The following is an 8,701-nucleotide window of genomic DNA, read 5'->3' on the forward strand; positions in this document are numbered from 1 at the left end:
CAAAAAGGCAACCTACTGAATGGGAGAAGATCTTCACCAACCCCACATCAGACAAAGGACTGATCTCCAAAATATATAAAGAACTCAAGAAACTAGACATTAAAATTCTAAATAATCCAATTAAAAAATGGAGTATTGAAATGAACAGAAAATTCTCAACAGAAGAATTTCAAATGGCCAAAAGATACTTAAGGACATGCTCAACTTCTTTAGCTATCAGGGAACTGCAAATCAAAACAACTTTGAGATACCATCTTATACCTGTCAGCGTGGCTAAAATAAAAAAACACCAATGATAGCCTATGCTGGAGAGGTCGTGGAGCAAGGGGAACACTCATACATTGCTGGTGAGAATACAAACTTGTGCAACCACTTTGGAAATCAGTGTGGCGGTTTCTCGGAAAATTGGGAGTCAACCTACCTCAGGATCCAGCAATTTCACTCTTGGGAATATACTCAAGAGATGCCCAATCATACTACAAAAGCATTTGTTCAACTATGTTCATAGCAGTATTATCTGTAATAGCCAGAACCTGGAAACAACCTAGATGCCCCTCAATGGAAGAATGGATAAAGAAAATGTGGAATATATACACATTAGAGTACTGCTCAGTGGTTAAAAAAAAATAAACAATGACATCTTGAATTTTGCATGCAAATAGATGGAAGTAGAAAACACTATACTGAGTGAGATAACACAGACCCAAAAAGATGAATGTGGCATTTACTCACTCATTAGTGAATTCTAGTCATAAACAAAGGACACTGAGCCTATAGTTCTCGATCTTAGAGAAGCTAAATAATAAGGTGAACCCAAAGAAAAACATATATAGATCTTCCTGGAAGTTGAAAACAGACAAGATCGCCAGGCAAAAGTTGGGAGCATGGGGGTAGAGGTGAGATGGGGGAAAGGGTAGAGGGGGAGAGAGAAGGGAGAAGAGGAAGGTTGAGGAGAGTTAGGGGAAGTGGGATAGTTGAGATGGAGAAAGGATGGCTATGGGAGCAGTGAAGAAGATATCTTAATTAAGGAAGCCATTTTGGGAGGGGCAAGAGCTTGGCTCTAGAGGGGTTCCCAGGTGTCAACGGGGACGCCCCCAGCAAGGACCCTGGGCAGTGGAGGAGAGTGTGCCTGAACTGGCCTTGTTCCATAGCCACACTGATGACTATCTTGAATATCACCATAGAACCTTCGTCCGGCAACAGATGGAGATAGAGACAGAGACCCACATTGGGGCACTGGACTGAGCTCCCAAGGTCCAGTTGAAGAGCAGAAGGAGGGAGAATATGAGCAAGGAAGTCAGGACCATGAAGGAGTTTGTCCACCCACGGAGACAGTGTGACTAATCTAATGGGAGCTCACCAAAGCCAGCTGGACTGGGACTGAAGGAGCATAGGATCAAACTGGACCCTCTGAATGTGGCTGACAATTGGGGTCGACTGAGAAGCCTATGATAATGGCACTGGGATTTGTCTCTAGTGCATTTTTTTGGCTTTTTTGGGATCATAGTCTATTTGGATGCATACCTTCCTAAGCCTGGATGAAGGGGGGGCAAGTCTTGGACTTCCCACAGGGCAGGGTACCTTAAGACTGGAGGGAGAGAGAGGAGCATGAGTGGGGGAGTGGGAGGGAAATGCGAGGGGGGAGTGGAAATTTTGAATGGTATTATTTATAAAGTAATAAAAAAATCTTCAAATTCTTAGAGAAACACAACAAAATTAGGATAAACTATTCTGAATAACAAACTGCTGGAGGTATCACCATCACAGATTTCAAACTATATAAACTATATAAATTAAAAGAGAATTGTGAGTGATTTTTTAAAAAGACACATTGATCAGTGGAATAGAATTGAAGATGCAGACATAATTTTATATACCTACAGACGCGTGATTATTTACAAAGAAGCCAAAAATAAACACTGGGGGAAAGACAGCATCTTCAACAAATGGTGGTGGTTCAGCCTGTAGAAGAATGCAAATAAATCCACACTTATCACTTTGCCAAAACTCACCTCCAAATGGCTCAAGGACCTCAACATAAGATCAGATACTCTGAAATGAATAGAAAAGCGAGCAGCGAATAGGCTTGAACTCAAAGGATTAGGAATGGAATTTCTAAACAGGATAGTGGTAGCACATGCATTAAGCCCAACAATTAACAAATAAAGCCTAATGAAGCTAAAAAGCTCTGTACAGCAAAGGACACTATCATTCTATCAATGTGGCAGCCTAGAGAATGGGAAAAGTTCCTTACCAATTATACAACTGGTATAAGGTTAATATCTAGAGTAAACAAAGAGAAAAAACCCTGAACACCAAAAAAATAAATAGCCCAATTTAAAAATGGGATGTAGAACTACACAGAGTTCTCAAAAGATGAAACTCAAATGGCCGATAAACACTTACAGAAATGTTCAACATCCTTTGCCTTCAGGGAAATGCAAATTAAAATGGCTTTGAGATTTTATCTTACCCCAGTCAGAATGGCCAAGATCAATGAAACAAATGACAGCACATGGTAATTTGAATGCAGGGAATGAGAGAATTTATCCATTATTGGTGAGAGTGCAAACTGGTATGGTCACTACAGAAATGAGTGTGGAGGTTTCTCAAAAAGCTGAAAATCAATCTACCATAAGCTCAGCTCTAACAATCTTGGGCAGATACCCAAAGGACTCTCCATCCCACTACAGAGATAATTGCTCATGCATGTTCATTGCTGCTCTATTCATAATAGCCAGAAATTGGAAACAACCTGGACGCCCATCAACTGATGAATGGATAATGAAAATGTGGTACATTTACACAACAGCACGCTATTCATTTGTTAAGAAAAATCAAATTATGACATTCAAAGGTAAATGGATGGAACTAGAAAAAAAAACATCATGACTAAGGTACTCCAGACCAAAACAAAACAAAACCAAATATTGCAACTTTTCTCTTAAATGCTGATGTTAGCTTTTAGACTTTCTATATGTGTATTTCCATCCAAAGAACCACAGAAGTTAAATATCTAGTAGGTGGTCACAGGAGGGGAGGTCTTTTAAGACATGTGAAATAAATAGTATAGTGTTATAAAGAAATAAAGAGAAAACTAGAATAGGAGGATTAAATGGAGAGGAGAATGGGAGTACAGGGTAAAGGAAGGAATATAGAGATTGACAACTAACACTAAAGGCCACTTGAAAAACCATATGAATTCCTACTCCTGAAGACGCTTCCTAAAATATACACAAATGTGGGAAGAATTTAAATGGAGTCACCATGGAGACAATGCCCCATCTAGATGTCTTATGCCACCAAGTAAAACTTCCAGTGCCAGGAATTGGTTACATCTTGTTGAGTCATTGGCCAAATGGGTCTCATAGACTCTCCCAACTGTCAAAGGTTAGTGTCAAGATTATTGGTTACTCTCTATAACCTGATGGGAAGTCCTTATTGCTGAAGGACACTTATTTAGGTCATCTAACATGAGAGAAATCAAGTTGGTGCCTAATGAGAAGTTTCACCCCTACTTATTAGCATTCACAGTGCTGCAAAATACTTTGCATGCTACTGGAGGAGAAAAACAATCATCAATTTCACCCAGTTAAAAACACTGTGACCTAAAACAGAGACTTGTCGTCACACTGGTGCAACAATGGCACAAAAGTTATAGGAGTAACCAACCACTTTTTTTTATTGGATTTAATGCCCATTCCATGTGATAGAACCCATACCTGACACTGCTAAAGTGGCCAATAACCTGAGCCTAGATAGGTTATGGGCCCAGGGGAAAGCCTACTACTAACATTCTGCTAACTGAACATAGCAATCAAACGACTCCTGACGACAAGTTGTTATAGTCATAGGAAATAGTATCACTAAATCCTCATCAGAAAAGCTTCTTCTTGCAGTAGGTAATAATTAACCAAGAGCTCTACCATGGAATGATGCACTGAGAGAGGTTTTGTAGCACTTAGTCCTAAGTGGGATGTCTTTATTGAACTCCTCCTCTCAAGGATCAGTGATCCATGGGAAAGAAAAGGAGGAAAGATCATAAGAGCCAGGGATGGTGGATGACTCCTAGGAAACAGTCACAGCAGAACTAATCCACATATGAACTCACAGAAACTGGGACAGTATGTATAAGCCCTATACAAGTTCAACCCAGACAAAGTTTCAGCACTGAGAAGGGGAAGTAGACACAAAATACCTCCCCTAACCAAGAAACTATTTGCAGTCAATACCTGCTGGGAAGGGAAAATCAGTTTTCTTCAATGGAGCGTCACTGGGAATATCAACCACACTGCAAGGCAGGCCTGATGCTCAGGAATAGTTTACCAACACACAACGGGCTCCATGGATTTTTAGTGCACTTTTTGCTTTGGGTTTTGTATTGATTTGGTCTGGGTTTTCTCTTATTGATTTTCTTCTTTGTCTACTTTCATTTTTTTTTTTTTGCTTTTCCTGGTTTTTTTTCTTTTTTTTTCTTTCTTGAGAAAGAGAGCACATGAAGTTGTGTGATTAAGGAGGAGCTGGGGGAGGGGGAGAATATGATCAAGATATATTGTATGAAAATAATTTTTAGCGGCTGGAAAGATGACTCAGTGGTTAAGAGCACTGGCTGTTCTTTCAGAGGACCCGGGTTAAATTCCCAGCAAAGCTCACAACTGTCAGTAATTCCTGTTCCAGGGAATCCGACACCCTCACACAGACATATATGCAGGCAAAATACTAATGCACATAAAATAAAATTAAATAAAATTTTTGCCAGGCAGTGGTGGCACATGCCTTTAATTCCAGCACTCAGGAGGCAGAGACAGGTGGATCTCTTTAAGTTTGGAGCCAGCCTGGTCTACAATAGTTCCAGGACGGGCTCCAAAGCTACAGAGAAACCCTGTCTCAAAAAACCAAAAAGATAATAATAATAAAATAAAAATTTTAAATAAGGACATATTTTTTAAACAAAAATTTAAAAAATAAACACATACAAACTAAAACAATGAAAGATATTCAGTGTCAGGAATTTATTCAGAGTTGTTAGAAACAATACAGGCCATGGTCATGGCTCTTGGTTACCCCCCAGAACTTGACAGCAACCTTCTCTTGCTGAAAATACCACATACTTGAGTCATTGAACATAGAGAAATCAAGTTGTTACTAACCTAGAAGTTTCAACCCTATTGGCTAGCTTTCATGGTGATGGAAGATCCTATACATACTACCCAAGTAGAAAAGTAATCTTCAGTCACACTCAGTTGTGAACCCTATCAGCTACAATAATAACTGGTCTGAAAAGATATGCCCATTGGTGCAATAATGACTTCAACAGCATGATGGGAGTGACCAATTAATTTCTGATTGGATATAAGTCCCACTCCACAAGATGGAACCTGTACCTAGCATCATTATTGGGCCAATAACCTATGACTAGACTGGTCATAGGCCCTAGGGGAGAACCTCTTACTATGAGCTTCTGGAAGAGGGAAAAAAAAGTTTTCTCTAAGAGTGTTACCCCTAACTAGTCGACTATCCTCCAGTGAAAGACTACACATTCCAAGAACAATTAGGCCACACAGATTGGTCTTGAGGAATGTTTGTCAAAGGGGTACAAAATTGGGTGAATAAGAAACAAATCAAAACATGGTGTATGAAACTCACAAAGAGCTAATAAAAAATAAAATTAAAAATGTTTATTTTTAAGGCTTCTATATACATGTGCAGTAGAACATGTTCATATTTAGAAAGCAATTTGACAACATGACCATTTAGCAAAATAGCAATAGCAGGTTCTACCCTAGGGTCTATGACCTTCCCAGCCCTGGGCTTTTGACGCAAATTACAGTGCCTGGAACGAAAATCCCTTCAATGGAGCAGGCCTTAAGTCCAGTCAGAAAGTGCTTCATTACCGCATAAAAATTGTAGCCCTATTGCACCATTGGGTACTTCTTGCCTGGCAGGTAGGTCATAACTGGAGCATACAAGGTCCACACTTGGTAAGCCGCTCCACTGATAGCTTTTCTTCCTCAGCTACCAGCAAGTGAGCATCTTCTGGCACTACAAAAACTAGCCAGCAAGGAAGAAAACACTTCCTGTTCAGTTTGAGATTGATTTCTCTAAGCCCTGAAACAAAAGTGTGTGGTGGGATCTTACTGAGTAGTTACAGTGGGTAACCATAGGCAAGAGCAATAGTCTGTGTTAGATTAGAGACACCTGGAGCTTCCTTGACCAAAAACTCACAGGAAGGTATCCCCTGCCCTGTACTACAGTTTTTATCTTGAGCCCTTTTTATATTTTTCTTGCACTGGCCACGACCTTCAGTACAATTTGAATGAAATTGATTAGAGTGGGCAGCCTCGTCCTGTTCCCAAGCTTTCCCTGCTGCCGCAATAAACTCTGCCCAAAACCAAGCTGAGGAGGAACAGGTTGATTCTGTCTTACATTTCCATGTCCATCACTGAGAGAGGTCACGATAGGAATATAGGAGTAGGGGCTGTACCAGAGACCACAGAGAAATGACACTTGCCAGTCTGCTTTCCTTTCCATGGCTTGCTCTGCTTGCTTTCTAATACAAACCAGGACCACTTGTCTAGGAGAAAATGCCCCATAGACATGCCCACAGGCCAGTGTGCTCGAGGCAATTCCTTAACTGAAAGTCCCTCTTTCCAGGTGACATTAGTTTGTATCTTGACAAAGGCTAACCAGCACGGAAAGCATTCACTATTTCCCCATTAAGTATGAAGTCTGAAAGCATGGTATTTTAATAACCTTCTTTAAATTCTTAGGAAACTTAAGTTTGCTATGAGATTTTTTTTTGCTTGTTTGTTAAGTTGCTTTTCTTTTGTGCCTGTTGACCAATCATAATTTTTCTCCAGTCCCCTGAAGAATTTTATAAAATTAGAAAGTTGAGGGGGGGCTCTCTGAATATTTTGCAAAACTTACCATTGAACAATCATGCACACAGAAGCTGGAGCAGAACTTTAGATGTTTCTGTCTATTGCTCTCTACATAAACACCTTGAGAAAGGGTCTCACTGAACTGGAAGCACACTGTGTTTTGGCTAGGCTGGCTGGCCAGCAAATTCTATGGATTCACTTGCCTCTGCCCACCAATGGTAGAGTTACAGGCAGACACAGCCATGCCACACTTCCACACAGTTGTTACAGATCTGAACTCAGGTCTTTGCATTTGCAGATAAGTGTTCTTATCCACTGAGGCCATCTCCCTAGCTTCCTAGAGATTTCTCTGTATAAACCTTTTAAAATTATAAATTTTGTTTGTTTAATAGTTATGATTGCTCAGATAGTCTATATTTTCTGTGACCTTCAGTAAATTTTATCTGCCAAGAATTTTTTCTGCCATATCAAAACTTTCAAATTTGCAAGCATAAAATTATAATACTAATAGCCTCTCATTATAACTCAGTGTTATACAGTGTAGTGACCCCTTTGTTCCTGACACTTTTTACATGCTTTCTTACTCTCTGAATCATGATGTCTCAAGAATTCATCAAAGAACCATTAACTTTATTGATCTTCTTCTCTGGTGTGGATCTATTTTCTATTCCTTTTCTAACTTAAGACAGAAATCCGGCTCTTCCTTTTTAAAAATATATGAATTTAAAGCTATGAAATTTTCCCTCCACACAGACTTAGAGGCATCTCACAAGATTTCAGGTGAAGATTTTCATTCTAGGTCGGTCCAAAGCATTTCCTAATTTCCACTGCGAACTTATGTTCAGTCCATAGGATTTTATCCTTTTCAAAGCATGGTGCCCAAATTTGAGAGATATAAAAATAGCCACCTAAAGGTTTTCTAAAAAATGTTTCACACCTCTCCCACCTACCAGATTTATATTTCCAGGGAGCAGGCCTTGGGACCTACATCTCACAAGTCCCAGAGGGATGCAGACGCAGGTGCATGGCTTCCAGGCCCACAGGTTGGTAGCAGATCATGCGCTTCATAAGAGCGGGCAGCAAGTCTGATCCACCCGAGTCATCTGAGGCCAGCACTGGACCTACATAAAGCTGTGTCTAATGAATGAATCAACAAATGGGGGAAGAAGACAAATAAAATACACTTTTCATATCAAGAGAATTGGAACTGTTGAATGCTGTGAGTTAGAGGAACCACTACAGCATCATTTGGTCCCAATTTAAACCGATTCAAAACAGAAATGTATTCCCTAGTCTTCACATTTCTGTTCACCATGCATTCTTCTCATCTTTCGTCTTATGCTGTCCGGGAATGCAATCTTACATATGAATTCGTCTTGCCTCCTGGCCCAGAAAAGGTAGAAGCAGCATCAGAGATAGCCTGCCGGGCTGTTCTGAGCTGGGTGTCTACACTCCTCCTCCACCTCCCTCCAAGCTAGCTTCCAGACCAAGCCCATAAAACCCCATTCTAAATAAGGTTATCTACCCTATCTTCCAAGCCTTCCCATGCCAAGCCTGAGAAACTTCCACCAAATCTTTGTTCAAAATCAGACCCCAGACCATTACAAGTCCTGCCCTCTCTACACTAGTAGCCTAAGCTGCTTGGCTACTTCTCCTCACCTCCACGCAGGCTTCTCTCAAGTCAGAAAGGCCTGAGCCTGAGTTTGTCAGCCAGCTATTGTCCTGGCAAGAACAACCACCACACCAAACATCCCCATTCAGTCAGCCAGCCAGCCAAGTTCTCCTGGTCTCGTCAGCCCCCTCCCCCAACCCCAGCCGCC

The 8,701-nt window shown here is 40.7% G+C and overlaps 1 protein-coding gene across 3 annotated transcripts in view; it reads right to left on the reverse strand.

Annotated features, from left to right (window-relative positions):
- LOC125405249 (protein FAM156A/FAM156B-like) overlaps nt 1–8,701 on the reverse strand; it is a 45,968-nt gene that overhangs the window by 37,194 nt on the left and 73 nt on the right. For 2 of the 3 annotated variants that reach the window (XM_087903196.1, XM_087903198.1), the window contains exons 1-2: nt 8,541–8,676; nt 7,832–8,018 (exon numbers count right to left, since the gene is read on the reverse strand). The gene's annotated coding sequence lies outside the window, so the exon portion shown is untranslated. Of the gene's footprint in view, nt 1–7,831; nt 8,019–8,540; nt 8,677–8,701 lie in introns of those variants that run through there. The other variant, XM_087903197.1, reaches the window with a different exon arrangement.

The sequence above is a fragment of the Myodes glareolus genome, chromosome X (assembly GCF_982192425.1).
Source record: "Myodes glareolus chromosome X, mMyoGla1.1, whole genome shotgun sequence".
Classification (NCBI taxonomy): domain Eukaryota; kingdom Metazoa; phylum Chordata; class Mammalia; order Rodentia; family Cricetidae; genus Myodes; species Myodes glareolus.